Genomic DNA, 17,158 nt, shown 5'->3' on the forward strand with positions numbered 1-17,158 from the left:
TTGTTTCACATGCATCTCCTCTGATTCCATGCACAACATCCCACTACTTTCCTTGATTGGCCCTAATCTTACTCTAGTCATTCTTTTATCTCCAAAAACTTTCTATAGGTATATAAGAGAGAAAAAGAATGATGAGCCTAAGATTAGGGCCAATTAAAGAGAGCAGTGGGAAGTTGTGCGTGGATTCAAAGGAGATAGGTGAAGCACTAAATGAATAATTTTTGTCAGTATTCACACTGGAAAAAGAGAATAGTGAGAAACAGGCTATATGGGATTGAGGTTCACAAGGAGGAGGTGTTAGAAATTCTGGAAAGTGTGAAAATAGATATATCCCCTGGGCTGGATGGGATTTATCCTGGGATTCTCTGAGAGGCCAGGGAAGAGATTGCTGAGCCTTTGACTTTGATCTTTATGTCATCATTGTCTACAGGAATAGTAGCAGAAGACTGGAGGATAGCAAATGTTGTTCCGTTGTCCAAGAAGGGAAGTAGAGACAACTCTGGTAATTATAGACCAGTGAGCCTTACTTCGATTGTGGGGTCTCACGGCAACAGGATCCCAGGTTCAATTCCAGCCTTGGGTGACTGTCTGTGTGGAGTTTGCACATTCTCCCCATGTCTGCATGGGTTTCCTCCGGGTGCTCCGGTTTCCTCCCGCAGTCCAAAAGATGTGCAGGTCAGGTGAATTGGCCATGTTAAATTGCCCATAGTGTTAGGTGCATCAATCAGAGGGAAATGGGTCTGGGTGGGTTACTCTTCAGAGGGTCGGTGTGGACTTGTTGGGCCGAAGGGCCTGTTTCCACACTGTAGGGAATCTAATCTAATCTAATCTAATCTCAATAGGAATAAGTTGATTAGGGATAGTCAACACGGTTTTGTGAAGGGTAAGTAGTGCCTCACAAACCTTATTGAGTTCGCTGAGAAGGTGACCAAACAGATGGATGAGGGTAAGGCAGTTGGTGTGGTGTATATGGATTTCAGTAAGGTGTTTGATAAGGTTCCCCATTGTAGGCTATTGCACAAAATATGGAGGCATGGGATTGAGGGTGATTTAGTGATTTGGATCAGAAATTGACGAGCTGAAAGAAGACAGAGGGTGGTGGTTAATGAGAAATGTTCATCCTGGAGTTCAGTTACTAGTGGTGTACTGCAAGGATCTGTTTTGGGTCCACTGCTGTTTGTCATTTTTATAAATGACCTGGATGAGGGCATAGAAGGATCGGTTAGTAAATTTGTGGACGACATTAAGCTTGGTACAGTTGTGAATAATGCTGAAGGATGTTGTGGCTTGCAGAGCGACATAGATAAGTTGCAGAACGGGGCTGAGAGGTGGCAAATGGAGTTTAATGCAGAAAAGTGTGAGGTGATTCACTTTGGAAGGAGCAACAGGAATGCAGAGTGCTGGGCGAATGGTAAGATTCCTGGTAGTGTAGATGAACAGAGACATCTCAGTGTCCATGAAATAGATCCCTCAAAGTTGCCACCCAGGTTGATAGAGTTTATGTCCTTCCATATTAAAAGAGCAACCTGCAGTGGAGGGGTCTGGAACGAGTTGTCATGGTCCATTTGGGTACCAGTAACATAGTTCGGACAAGGAAAGGGGCTCTGCATTGTTAGGATGAGGAGCTAAACACAGAATTAAGAATTAGAACCTTCTTCAAATTGGTATAGGGCAAATAAAATGAAAGAAAGAAATATGTGGCTCAAACAATGATGCAGTAGAAGGGGGTGTGATTTATAGCAGTACTGGTGAAATTGAGTCAGTTCACACCTCAACTATGTTCTAGTCAGTTAATTAAGATATGGAGATTATTTTAAACTAAATAGTGGAGCAAGGGATCAACATTGGGAAGATGTGGTAAATCAAAGAGGCAAGACGAGAGAAAAATGTACTAATATGAGATAAAAAGACTAAGACAAGAAGGGATAGAGAATACAAACCTATGAGTAAGCCAATAGATAAGGCTAAATGTATAGATTAATACAGCGCAGAAAAGGCCCTTCAGCCCATTGAGTCTGCATTGACATAACTACCACTCAAGATGCGCTTGCTAAGACCAGTTCCTCACATTTGTCCCATTTCCTTGAATGTTATGATATTTGAAGTCCTCATCTAAAGATCTTTTATAGGTCGTAAGGTTTCTGGCCTCCACTCCCTTTCCAGGCAATGCATTCCAGACTCCCACCACCCGCTGAGTGAATTAAGTTTTTTCCAAATCCCCTCTGAATCTCCAGCCCCTAACCGTAAAACTATGCTCTCTCAAGATTGACCCTACAACCAAGGGAAACAGTTGCTCTGTATTGACCCTGTGCACCCCTCATAATCTTATATACCTCAATCATGTTTCCCCTCAGTCTTCTCTGCTGTAAAGAAAACAATCCAAGCCTATCTATTCTCCTTCTCACTCAATTTCTCTGTCCTGGTGAACTGCCTCTGTACTGCCTCGAGTACTATTACATCTTCCCTGTAGTGAGGTGGCTGGAACTGCAGACAGTACACCAGTTATGGTATAACCAATGTACTTTACAACTCCAACATTACCTCCTTGCTCTTTGCCACAACTGATGAAAGCAAGTGTCCCATATGTCTTCTTAACTATCCTATTCATGTACTCTGCAGACTTCAGGGATTTGTGAATAATTCCCCAAGATCTCTTTGTTCCTCTAAACTACCCAGTGTCCTGTCATTCATTAAATACTCCCTCATCTTGTTTCTTCTTCCACAGTGTATCAACTTGCACTTAATGGGGTTAAATATCATCTGCCACTGGTCTGCCGATCTGACCTCCATCAATATCTTCCTGTAACCGACAACCATCTTCTTCACTGTTAACCACCTACCAATCTTTGTGCCATCTGCAAGATTGTTTAACATTCTCCCACATTTTCATCTGTATGATTTATGTGTGGAACAAACAAAAATGATCCTAGTACTGATCCTTATGGTACACCACTGGACACCAGCCTCAAGTCACACAAATAGCCTTCTTCCACTACCCTTTGTGTCCTATTATTAAGCCACGAGGTTACAAAAATAACAAAAGGGTAAAACTAAGGGCTCTGTATCTGAATGCATGAAATATATGAATCAAAACAAACTAATGGATAGTGGAAATAGAAAAAAACAAGTATGGTCTGACAGCCATTACAGACTCAAGACTGCAGGTTGACTGACGTAGGTTGGGTATTGAATATTGACAAGTACTTGTCATTTAGAAAGGATAGACAAACAGCTGTGCTAAATAATGAAGACGAGGTGTTGCACTGGGGTGGACAAAGTTAAAAATCACACAACACCAGATTATAGTCCAACAGGTTTATTAGGAAATACTAGCTTTTGAATTAGATTAGATTCCCTACTGCATATAAACAGGCTATTTAGCCCAACAAGTCCGCATCCACCCAGAATATTCCCCTACCCCTGACTAATGGACCTAACATTATGGATAATTTAGCATGGCCAGTTCACCTGACTTGCATGTCTTTGGACTCTGGGAGGAAACCAGAGCACCCGGAGGAAACCTACACAGACACGGGGAGAATGTGCAAACTCCACACAGACATCAAACCTGGGTCCCTAGTGCTGTGAGGCAGCAGTGCTAGCCACTGTGCTGCCCCAAGCACTGCTCCTTCATCAGGTACCTGTGGGGCAGTAAGACACAGAATTTATAGCAAAAGATCACAGTATCATGCAACTGAAACGATATATTGAACAAACCTAGATTGTTAAGTCTTTCATGTTTTAGAATGGGTTGCAGGTTTCGGTTCATTAATATGTGAATCCGAGAACTTCTTTCAAGTCACATTCTTGTGATAACTTAAGGTTTTATTTAAAAAAAAGGTGACATCTCAGTTCAGACAATACACTAAAGGTGTGAGGTTAGAGTCTGTCTGTATCCCGATCTTGAATCAGACTGGTCATAATTCCAAAGTAGGAATTTATAAAATGTTACATGGATTGACTGCCTGCAGATTGTGTGCTTTTTGAACAGAATAGAATGTATCTGCAATTATAATTCTGCAAATGCAAATTCACCCCACAGGTGTGTGTGTGCGCGCAAGAGTGTGTACTTACGTGTGTGCATGCTTGGTAGTGTGTGTGCATGAGTATGACTGAGTATAAGTCTATGAGAGGGTGTGTGTGTGGAAGTTGTATGTGTGTGTGTCTGAGAGAGAGCATGTGTACAAGAGAGGGTCTGTGTGAGTATATAAGAGTGTGTGTTTATGTGTGTGTGAGAGTATAGTGTAGTGGGGTCACGTATAGTGTGCCATGAACCCAAGGTCCCGGTTGAGGCCATTCTCATGGTTACCAAACTTGTCTATCAGCCTCTGCTTGACAACTCTGTGTTGTTGCATATCCCGAAGTTCGCCTTGGAAGATGGTCACCTGAAGATCCGAGGCCGAACATCCCTAACCGCTGAAGTGTTCCCCAACTGGAGGAGGGAACATCCTTGTCTGGTGATTGTTGCGTGGTGTTGATTCATCCGATGTCATAGCGTCTGCTTGGTCTTTCCAATGTACCATGCATCGGGGCATCCTTGCCTGCAGCGTATAAGATGGACAACGTTGGCCAAGTCACATGAGTACCTGCCGCATACGTGGTGTCAGCTTAACATCTGATATGTTAGATGCTATTCTTAACAATATTATGGGAGGGTACTCAGAAATCTTCGAGATAATCAGACAGAGTCATAGAGCCATTGAGTCATACAACATAGTGGAATATTTTTATTTCTAGATCAGTAGTTTAGGTGTTAACCACAAGTTTGTTGGATGTTTCTTTTATTCAGGATAATTGAGAAGCAACTGACCATTTTGGTAATTGAATCAACATATTTACATATTATAATGGTGTGACTGGTTGAGCAGTGCGGCTTGATTAGCAGTGTCACACTCACGACAGGAGGTCATGCTTCACAAGGGCACTGGTGAGACCACATCTGGAATACTGCGCACAGTATTGGTCTCCCTAATTCAAGATGGAAGTAAATGCTTTGGAAGCAATTCAGAGAATGTTTATAAGCCGATTGCCTAGAATGGGTGAGTTGTCTCATGCAAAAAGTTGTATGGGCCAGGCCTGAATCTGAAAGAGGAAGAGGTGACTTGATTGAAACATATAAGATCCTGACGGGTTGTGACAGGGTGCGTTTGGAACGGATGTTTTCTCTTGTGAGAAATTCTAAAACAAGGGTTCAGTGTTTAAAAATAAGGGATCACCTATTCAAGACAAAAACGGGGATAGTATTTTCCTCATGAGTCTTTGGAACTCTCTTTCTTAAAAGGCAGTGGAAGCAGAGTCTCTAATTATTTTAAAAGCAGAGATAGGGAGATGGTTGATAAGCAAGGGGTGAAATGTGAGTTGTCAAAGTAATTGGATCAAGATGATCCAATAGAATGATAAAACAAGCACTAAAAGCTGAGGGCATACTCATGCATGTAATTCGTACTGTATGTTTTTATGTAAAGTGTTTGCTCCCTGTTTTCACTCGAATGTCTGATGATTTGTCACGTTGCAAACAGAATAATCTTCAAATGATGAAAAATCATGAATCAATTATTAGATAGGCCAGGAACTAAATTAACTTTATCAGTGTCAACTCAGTGCATAACATACAGATCAGATTGTTGATGTCTTTTCAGGTGTTATAGAATTTGTACTTCAATCTTAAAGAAATAGCAAAAAAAAATTCTGGCGTTTGGAATTTTAAAGTACATTTTGTGAATATATTTACTTGAGTATACTGTACTGAAAGGTGTTCTGTTTCCTACCTCTCACTTCAGAAATAAGGAGTTCAAATTATTATCTTGTCTTTCGGTTGCACCACCACGAGTCAGAGAAAACAAAACGCTTGTTAGTGTGATATTCTAACATAGTCCACTAATCAGCACAATTCTGAACTATCACTTCATCTCTTAGTCTGTTGGAATTGTGTAATAATTAGAACAGGACACTCTGCAGCCTTGGTGGAACAAATGTTTTTGAATTTGTACTGAGTACAATAGAAATTGCCACAGTATCTCTTACCTTAGACTTTCTGTTCCTTGACCCTTGAAAACAGATAGGTGGCAGGCATGTGCACTTGCAACAAGGGAACTCTAGTTTCCATGGGAACTTGATCTAGCTGTTGGAAAAATTGAACAGAATTACCCACCAGTTTCATTTTTTAATCCCTTACTTATAATTTTATTTGGCTGAGGTGACTTGTACTTACAGCATGAGGTGTAGTTTCCTGTTCATCACTATTATTTGATAAGCACTGCATTCCTGGTCACTGGATCAATTTTTTACAATTCAATCCAGAAATTGTGGGTAGCTATTGAAAACTACAATGTCTATCAGCAATATAAAACAAAGCAAAGTGCAAAGCCCAATTTGCTAAACTGGGTGATTCCTTTACCCACTATGACAGTGTACGTTATTATTGGTAAGGAAACATGTTCCTACATTAATGTCTTTGCCATGGAATGCTTGGGTGTGAGCCAGATTTTCACGCTCCACTGAGTGTCAACCTTACTGCATTCGAAATCTACAAACAGAAATGGTGGGGTAGAAAATTCAGAGAATGCCATCATCATGCTACTCTTGAGCACCTTCTTGGGTTCACACATTGGTAATAGAGATTTAGGAGAGAGCCACAACTCTAGGGATGAGGAGGGAAAGGAACAGTTAGTTCATCCAGCTCTTTTCATTGCCAATTTGCAGATGCAAATCCAGAAATGCGCACGTCAAAACTTCTAAAGCAAAACAATCTTAGCAATCTGGGATAGATTGGACACCTAAAATTTATGGATTAGATTACTTTACAGTGTGGAAACAGGCCCTTCGGCTCAACAAGTCCACACCGACCCGCCGAAGCGCACCCACCCAGACCCATTCCCCTACATTTACCCCTGCACCTAACACTACAGGCAATTTATCGTGGCCAATTCACCTAACCTGCACATTTTTGGAGTATGGGAGGAAACCGGAGCCCCCGGAGGAAACCCACGCAGACACGGGGAGAATGTGCAAACTCCACACAGTCAGTCGCCTGAGGCGGGAATTGAACCCGGGTCTCTGGCGCTGTGAGGCAGCAGTGCTAACCACTGTGCCACCCACATTATAAGGATGTCCTTGTACCTCATGATCATAGATCTGGACTAGCAGCCCACTAGAGGTTGAGTTCACATGATAAGTTTTGAAATTTAGTTAAATGAATCGGCCAGCTGGTAGCAGAAACAAGAGTTCTAGGGATAAAGAATGGCATATTGTTGTAAAAGCCTAAATAGCCGTTGCCTTTCAGATAGGAAAATCCACCCCTTTCACCTGATCTGGTCAGGCTGCATGTGCCCAGTCTAATCATAAACAGTTTCCTTAATTCATTTTGAAATGCCCCAGCAAGCTACTCCGCTGTAAAAGCAATTCCTGTTAAAGGCCCACCATCATTTTCTATGTGCAATGAGGGATGGTCATCAAAGCAGCATTATCAGTATCACGCACATTCTGGGAACAAGTAAAAATGAAAGCCTGTCTAATTAAATATGATAGAGCGAATTCTCTATCAATAGTGTCGATGTTTGTGCCATTTTTCCTCACCTGCTATTTTTGGTTACAGGAATGCTTTACTATAGTAACCTAAAATCATATTACAGTCTTGTTCCTTGCAACCAGTATATATGAGTCCTTTTCATTGCTCTAAATCTGAGAGCCCTTTGTGAAGTGATGCTTGTTGAAAAGCTTTCTATTTCTGCTAATTGTTTGGACAATTGCACTTTGAGTCAGCAGCATTTTATTGAAGACCAGCAAGCATCTATCATTACTTTAAAAATCCTTAGGGGAAGAAAACATTAGCTGATTGCTCACAGACTGATATCCAACTAAATGTCATTTTCTGTATATAAGGCAGGTTTGAATGTTTCTTTTGTTTGTTTAATTATTTTTGAATGTTAGCTGTTAGGTGAACATGTTTAACCTCTGCTTACATTTAATCTGCATGACATTTATTTTCACTAATTACTGTAACTGGACAGGATTTGCCAATTAGAGCAGGGTGCCTGTAGTTTGTATTAATGATAACTACTGCATAAATATGTACCGACCGTAGAATTTCTTAGGAATCACATGTTTCCCGGTTGGAAAAACTGTAATCGTGCCATAAATGTTAATCCATCTGTGCCAGTCTGTATCAGAGATGTGGAACGTGAGTACTGAAACTGACAACTGTTGTCAGCACAAAGCCATCAAATTTACAGTCTAGTTGGCATGATTTTCCGCCTAAAGGAAATCTAGATGGAGGTAGAACTGCAACACAGTGGGGCCCTTTCTGTCACTCATTCCATTCTACAGATTAAGATTCCCCTTTTGAAGAAGAACCTCATAAAATTATACTTTGCATTCCTGTATTTTTCCTTTTTGAATTGTAAACCTGAAAAAATGTTGGACTGCTCTATAGCTGAAAGACTAGGAAAGTTTTGAAATTTGAAAAAGTCAAGTGATGCAGATTTATAATTGTACAAGACAATGACGCTGTTGGGTGAGTGAGATTGATATAATACTGAGATGGAGCAGCAGCAGCACTTGTTTGGACTTAAGGAAAAACTGCTTGATGATAGCCCTCAGATTGGTCCAGCAGCAGTTTATTACAAAGCTGTAAGTGCAGGGTAGCTACAGGACTCCAGAGTTGGGAAACTGGCTCTCTCGCCTTCTCCTGGTGTGAGTGAAAAAGCCTCGGTCTAATGGATCAACTATCAAAGTGAAGAATGATGATTGCATTACAGACAACAGCATGTCATCATTGCTGAAATCAAAGGAAATGTGAGAGGCAGTTTAACTTACCTGTTATGAGCTGGACTTTTGATCTTCAGAATTTTGTTCTATGTCTGTATTCTTCCTCCACCATTAAAATGTGTCAAACCAACTGTCTTTTGCCTACAAAACAGAAATTGCTGGAAAAGCTCAGCTTTACTTCTGAGGAAGGATCACTCAACCCAAAACGTTAACTCTAGTTTCTCTCCATGGATGCTGCCAGCTATTTCTGTTTTTGTTTCTGATTTACAGCATCCACAGTTCTTTCAGTTTTTATCCTTTGTCTACCTTAATCATGAGTGAATGTGTGTATTTAGAGTTTTTAAAGGACTATCGATTAAGTTGCATAGTGGTGCATCAGTAATCCTTTATTTTCTTTGCCTATTGTTAAAGTGTACAAGAATAGATAGAGTTATTTTCTGTTAATGATGAAATGGTGTGTGAATTATTTTTCTCCTGTATTGCTGTCAATCTGTAAGGCAGATTGGTTGCCTTGATGGTCTAATTGGATTTTACACATTTTGGGACGGCTTGTGGAACAGTGGTGTACAATTATCAGTGCACACCTCTCAGTGAAGCCCTGACACATAAATGAGGTAAACAAAAATCCCTGCTGATTTAGTGCAGAGATATCCAACCATTTGGAACTGCCAACCAGAAACACTCATCAAGATCACCAACTGGGCCAAATGTGATTTCACAATAAGGTGAACAGTCATTCACAAAATGTGAAAACCTTTTTATATCCTCAACCTGCCTTCACTGAGCTTGCCCTTCCTATCTACCTGTTCTATCGCTCTACTCTCCACCCTATCCCCACCTTTACTGATTCATCCTCACCTCTAATGCCTCTCCCTCTTTTATTTGTTCCTTTATGTATTTTTCCAGTGTCTAGCTCACTTTGTTTCTCTCCTTTCCTCACCTGCTATTTGTCATCTGTCTTCTTTGATTCTCATATAGCTTCTTATAGTTTAAAGTCCATCTTTGGCTGAAACGATCCTTAATCCCTGCTTCCAAAACATTAGTGGTTGTGAATGAAGTCTGCAAGAAGCATAATGGGGCTTGTTTGGCAGAATCTTTTTGTGCATGGCCAAAATCCACCAATCTGGGAGCAACCTTTTCTAATCCTCCAGGCATGGGAACTTGAATGAGTGTGTTGAAGGGGATAAAGTCAGCACAAAGAGGAAATTGGCAGGAGGCTTGCACACTAGATCAAACAAAAGTTTAAGAGCCATATCTTGGACTTCAATTTTATGGTTTAAAATGTTGCCCAGTGTGGTTAAATCATACAGACTAGGAAGGTCATTTCTTGATCAACATTTGGTTTGTGGGTCTTGGCTAAAATAGCAGTAGGGGTTATTTCAGTTTATGCCATTAGCTCTGAATTCGAGCAACAGGAAGCTAACAAGGTTCCTGGATAGTGCAAACCTGTGCACATCAGATAAGTACAGGGGTACGCTTAACTGTTGACATCGCACACTATCTGAGCTGACACGTAAAATGTGGCCCTTTGCCTAAGATGTTGGAGAGAGCTCCATAGCCTAGGAATCCATAATAAGACCATAAGACATAGGAGCAGAAGTAGGTCATTGAGCCCATCGAGTCTGCTCTGCCATTCACTGAGATTGCGGCTGATCTGACCATCCTTATCTTCACTTTCCTTCCTTTCCCCCATACCTCTTGATTCCCTTACTGATTAAAAATTTGTCTGTCTCAGACTTGAATATATTTAATAACCGAGCCTCAACTATCTTCAGTCGTACAGAATTCCACAGATTCATAACTCTCTGCTTTAGTGGAGAAGAAATTCCTTCGCATATTTATGCTTGGATTAGAGACAGTGCCTTTAAGAAAGGAACAAGAGAAATTGGAGGCAACTGGGGTAAGTGCACAAATCAAGTCAAGATGATTCAACTTCCACATATGGTTTGCTCTTTTGAATACTTGCTGTCTAGCTGTTGCAATGTCTTTCCCTGTTACAGCACCCATATGCTCACTGTTCAAATAAAATCCATAAAGTAATTATAGGAGCAGAAGATAGGAAATTAAGTTAAATTAATTCAGTATCCAGTTGATTTTGATATGGAGGTGCTGGTGTTGGACTGGGGTGGATAAAGTCAGAAGTCATAAAAAATCAACTTATTGTCCAACAGGTTTATTTGAAATCACAGGTTTTCATAGTGCTGCTCTTTTTTGTCAGGTGAAGAAGGTTTTGGAAGAAGCCTTAAATCATACCTGTAAGTGAGTGAAGTAAGATGTGTTTTTCATTTCACCTGTGCTTTGTGAATTTGCTAAATTGTACAGTATGTGAACCAAAGGGATACGAAATTGAGACTTGTAATTGAAAATCTAAGGAGATGGTGAGAACTAAATTGTTTATATTAATATTCTTTTGGTTTATGGAAAACTTCAATGTTAATCCTTTTATAAAAATTGAATAGGCAATTAAAACTTAAAAGCATATCAAGTTGTCACTGTATGTAAATTTTAAGGCTGAGTGACAAGAAAAATCAACCTCGTGTTTAGTTGTACTTGACAATTCAGTCCTGGAAACAGATCGACTTCCAACAACAACTTCTGCTTGGCACCGTTTGTAGGGCAATTGCAATTCAGCCCTGTTTTAATTAGAGACATTTTACTCCATCATTCTGAAAATGGTCTGCTTCCCACTAATTTCAGTCTTGAATTTAAGTTCTCAATTCTGGAATCTACTGAAATTAAACTAAACTGGGACCGGCTGTATAAGTAGAATGGCTACAAGAACACATCAGAGGCTAGGAATTCAGCAGCAAGTGGCTCACTTCCTGCCTTCCCAAAGTTATGCATTATCTACAAGGTATAGGTCAAAAGTGTGATGGGATACTTTCCATTTGCCTGGGTGAGCGCAGCTCCAACAACACTTAAAAAGCTGGACATCATCCAGGGGAAAGCAGCCCATTTGACTGATATCACATCCATGAACATTCCCTTTATCCACCAACATTCAGGAACAGCAGTGACTTCCAAAGCCACAGATTCTACCATTTCAAAGGACAAGGATAGTAGATGTATGGGAACACCATCACCTGCATGTTCCTCATTCTGACTTGGAAATATATCACTGTACCTTCACCATTACCATGTCAAAATCCTGGAATTCTCTCCCTCGCAGCATCGTGGTGGTCCCTACCTCCAACCAAATGGACTGCAGCAGTTCAAGAGGATGGCTCATCACCATCATCTCCTGGGCAATCAAAAGTGGGTAAAAAATACTGGCTCATCTCATGGCACCCACATCCCCTGAATGAATTTTAAAGAATGTGTGCTGAGCTGGGTTGCTGTGCAAATGGGTAAACACAAAACCTGGTATATAACATCCTTCAATTAACATATATCAAGGAGATCACTAAACATCATTTAAGGTAGATGGAAATACTTTAATATAAACCACTTAATTGCCTCACCTCCTGCGAAAGATATTGTGCTTTCCATGGGTTGAGCAGAATGTTCTCAGATAGACATTAACTTTTTAAAAACTATAAAGCGTGTAATTGAGAACAAAGTAACTTCATATTTCTTTAATGTGGAATGCTTGCATGGGTAATAAAATGTAACATATAGTCACACTTATCCAGCGATCACAGTTAACAATATTCATAAATGAATTTGCCAGTAATGTTTATTAGAACTGAGACAATTCATCAAACTATAGAATACTTAGTGAGAGTTCTATTGAAATATAAACATCTGAAAGTACAATAATAGGTGAATTAATTTGCTATTGAGTGTTGTGTACCAAGTTCACACTCCGGATTTGTCATTTGCTGGGCAGTGAGTTGATTTGAAATCTAATCAAGAGGTTTGGATGGTTTGTATAACAAATATTAATGGATGTGGGATTGAGTTCCAGGGCTGATTCTAATTGAAGGATTTGAATGCATATATTGAATTATGGGTTTCCAGACTTGAGTTAACAAATTGGAATCCACTTCAGATGTTTGAATTGGTGTCTATCCACCTGGAAGTGACTCAAAAGGCAAGTTTCTAATTGAATTACTCTGTTGTTGATAGAATGGCAAATACGTGGTAGTTGGTGAACTCTGATGATAGATTTTGATGAATTTAGAATAACTAAAATGGGTGAGTTGATTATGAAGCTTTTACTGAACAATTCTTGTGATGCATTGGAATTATGCAGGAATTCCAAATGTCTTTTTTGATAGAGGTGTTGGAGAAAATTGTACACTGTACTATGGGAGTGATTGTGACCTGGCCTTTGGCTTCAGAAGGAGTGCCAAGCCACAGGTTTAAGTGCTATGATCCAAACCTCGTGATTATATTACGGGCCTAAAACTATTCATTGTTTTCTTTTATTTCCCAATTTGATAGTTTGGTTTTGTATATGATACATTTATTGCCTTTCTTTGTAATTTGTGTTATGCCAGAGTGTGTGATATCATTCAGGTAAAAAAGACTGATTTCACTGGATGAGAAGGTGTCAGTGATTCCTCCCCCTCCAATTCTCTCTTCTGAAGGAACTGCCTTTACTGGGGTACTAATCTATGGGCACCACTAAGAGGCCTGCATACATCACTTTCCTCCCTGTGCCAGTGGAGTAGAACATCATTTGGTTCTCACCCAGATATCATATTCCATTTGTGAGCTGAAACATTAAATTGTAACAAGCTATAACTTCATGACAGGCATCACATCTTGTCCAATATTCTTGACAATGATATTGAGGGGGTTAAGTTAGTTTGTTTAGACCTTCTCAGTTTAGGACTCTGTTATTCTAACTCATTCAATTTATCCCAATTGGATCAGCTGTTTCAGCATGACATGGAAGTTAAGCTTGGTACAGGTTCTGTCAGGTTAATGAGCACATCATATACTTTAGCTGTTGATTTACAATGGGAGTAGCCAGGTATCAACTGAACAATATTTCTGAACAATAATAGAACGTTGATACTTCATTGCACAAGAGATGGAATGATGCAGCTAGTCCCCACAATGAATGCCTGATCGATTCTTGTGGGGCAGATGGTGAAGCAGTCCAAGTCTAGGACATGGAGGGAAAGGAAAAGCACCATTTGCCTTGTTATTGCTAAACCACTTAATGAGCTGAGGACAAACTTACATTCTGTACTGAATATTGAGGGAGTGTCAAGAATTGATCAGTGGTTCCAAAACAATACCACTTCTTTGGCAAACCTTCACTAAGTATGCCCAGTAAAGAAGAAACCAATACAATAACTATCAGAAGTGGCTGTTATAACTGTGAATGATAGAAGATTATTTTTGCTTTATTTGGAATGCTTTACAATTATTCATGTTCAAAGACTTATCAAGATCAAATACTGGTGGTCGTCTGGGTTTACTTGGAATGTGTAGTTTGAAAGGAAAGAGGCAAATTATTGTGTTCTAATCCATTTCGCTTAAAATAAACACTTGCAGGTTTTTTTCAGCACAATTCTTTCAAAGCTAGGTCAACATGATACAATTTCATTACTCCAGATTTTTGCAGAAGACTGATCTGGAATTAACATTTCATTGCAGTTCACTTATCTTATATGTTCCCTTCTGGTAAGAAGCTGCTATCACAGCAAGCCCCATACTTAGTCAACATGGTACACCTGAAGCGAATGCCAACTGCCAGCTTGTGGGCCTCACTGATTTAAACTCCAGTTGCAGTCTTCCTAATTCATCCCTGTTTGCTGGGGAGGGCGGGGGGAAAGGATCATTAATCTCTGGTTTTCAAAGTACAGAAGGTTATTTTGTGGGAATCACTGAAACGAAGATGTATCCTACGATTAAACTAAAATCAAAATACTACGCATTCTAGAAATCAACAAAAACTAAAAGTGCTGGAAAGACTCAGCAGATATGATACAAACTGGGAAAGAGAAACAACAATTGACATCTCAAGTGAAAGCAGGCCTCTTCTTAAGAACTAAAGGAAGGTAAAAAACTGATGGGTTTTATGTTGAAGGAAGAAGGCAGTAGAGTTAAAATAAAAGGGAAGGTTTTGGATAGAATAAAAAGCAGGATAGATTAGGAGTAGATGATGGCGTAGAGGTAATGTTACTGGTGTGGTAATCCAGAGGCCTCTCTCATGCTCTTGTTTCAAATCCCAAGACAACAGAGTGGAATTAAAATTAAAAATTTGGAAAATAAAGCTAGTCTTTTTAGTGATGACCATGATATCCATCATCGATTGTTATAAAAATTCATTTGGATTATTAATCTCCTTCAGAGAAGGAAATCTGCTGTTCTTGACCTGATCTGGCCTACATGTGACCCAAAGCAATGTGGTTAACTCTTAACTGTCCTCTGAAATAGCCAAGAAATTCACTCAGTTCAAGGGCAACCAGAGATAGGCAGCAAATGCTAACCTTGCTAGTGACACCTGCATCGCATGAAAGAATACATAAATGAGAAAGATGTGATGGAACAAAAAGGCTGGATCTCAAATAATGATGGGACAGAATACAGGATAGAGGTAGAATGTTTGGGAGGTGTGGTGTAAAGATAACAATCTCTCCCTCAACATCAGCAAAACAAAAGAGCTCATCATTGACTTCAGAAAACAAAGTGGAGGGCACGCCACTATCTACATCAATGGAGCTGAGGTGGAGATGGCCAAGAACTTCAAGTTGCTTAGGGAGACAATCACCTAACAATCTATCTGGTCCAGCCACCTTGATGTGACAGTCAAGAAAACACAATAATGCCTCTACTTCCTCAGGAGGCTCAGAAAATTCAGCATGTCTGTGAAGACTCTCACCATGGGCGGCACGGTGGCACAGTGGTTAGCACTGCTGCCTCACAGCGCCAGAGACCCGCATTCAATTCCCGACTCAGTCAACTGACTGCGTGGAGTTTGCACATTCTCCCCTTGTCTGCGTGGGTTTCCTCCGGGTGCTCCGGTTTCCTCCCACAGTCCAAAGATGTGCAGGTCAGGTGAATTGGCCATGCTAAATAGCCCGTAGTGTTAGGTAATAAGGGGTAAATGTAGGGGTATGGATGGGTTGCGCTTCGGCGGGTCGGTGTGGACTTGTTGGGCCGTAGGGCCTGTTTCCACACTGTAATGTAATCTAATCTAATCTAAAAACTTTTATAGGTGCACCATAGAAAGCATTCTATCCGGATGCATCAAGGCTTGGTATGGCAATTGCTCTGCCCAGGACCACAGGAAACTACAAAAAGTTGTGAACACAGACCAGACCATTATGCAAGCCAACCTTCCATCCACATTAGTGTACATGAGCAAAACTAATATAGTGTACAAAATACCATGCAAGGACTGCACAAAACACTATATAGGACAAACAGGAAGACAGCTAACAATCCGCATACATGAACATCAACTAGCCACGAAACGACACGACCAGCTATCCTTAGTAGCCACACACGCAGACAACAAGCAACATGAATTCAACTGGGACAACACTACTATCATAGGGCAAGCCAGACAGAGAACAGCCAGGGAATTCCTAGAGGCATGGCATTCATCCACAAACTCCATCAACAAACACATCAATCTGGACCCAATATACCAACCACTACAGCGGACAGCTGAAACTGACAACCGGAAGCGGCAGGGACAGGCCACTATAAACACCGGAGGAAACATCAAAGAAGCGCTTCGCAGGAGGCTCCCAAGCACTGATGATGTCGCCTAGCCAGGGGACGAAACGTTTGCAACAAAAACTTCCAGCTCGGCGAACAGAACCACAACAACGAGCACCCGAGCTACAAATCTTCGCACAAACTTTCCAATCTAGTGTTTGCTCTTTGTGAACCTTCTCTGCAGCCGTAACACTATATTTCTCTCTCTGTTCTGTGATCCTGTGCATTTTGTTTGAAATGACCTGCCTGTACTGCACACAAAACAAAACTTCTCACTCTACACAGGTAAATGTGACTATAATAAATCAAATCAAAACAAATCAAATTATTTGCGTGAGTGTCCGACATCCCAAGATCTCCAACAGGTGAAGACCAAGTGCAGACAGGAAGAAGAATGCAAAAACCTGAGCATCCCACCCACCCACCTGCCTCTTTAAACATCTGTCTGACCTGTGGAGGATGTGTGGATCTAGCATTGGACTGTTCAGTTACACGAGGGCTCATGTCTCTAGAGTGGAAGAAAATCATCCTTAGTTTTGATGGAACTGCCTAAGTGGAGGAAAATTTCAATGTACTGTGTCAACTGTTAAGGATATCCTTCTTTTGATAAAGAATGTCAGATTCAGCCATCTGCAAGTATGAGTATTTTGGATTTGTAGTCTCAAATGCCTCCGATTCAGCATTGCACTCACCTCTGCTCTTATTTTAATTGAAGGAAATGGTAGGGTTTGGAGCCTTGGGAGCTTTGTGCTCAGATCAGCCTGAG

The 17,158-nt window shown here is 40.6% G+C and overlaps 1 protein-coding gene across 5 annotated transcripts in view; it reads left to right on the plus strand.

Moving 5' to 3' along the window:
• LOC122543809 (uncharacterized) overlaps positions 1-17,158 on the plus strand; it is a 953,710-nt gene that overhangs the window by 325,415 nt on the left and 611,137 nt on the right. The gene's annotated exons all lie outside the window — the stretch shown is intronic.

This window comes from Chiloscyllium plagiosum, unplaced genomic scaffold, assembly GCF_037043375.1.
Source record: "Chiloscyllium plagiosum isolate Xiang-an unplaced genomic scaffold, Cpla_swu_hap1 HiC_scaffold_46, whole genome shotgun sequence".
NCBI lineage: Eukaryota > Metazoa > Chordata > Chondrichthyes > Orectolobiformes > Hemiscylliidae > Chiloscyllium > Chiloscyllium plagiosum.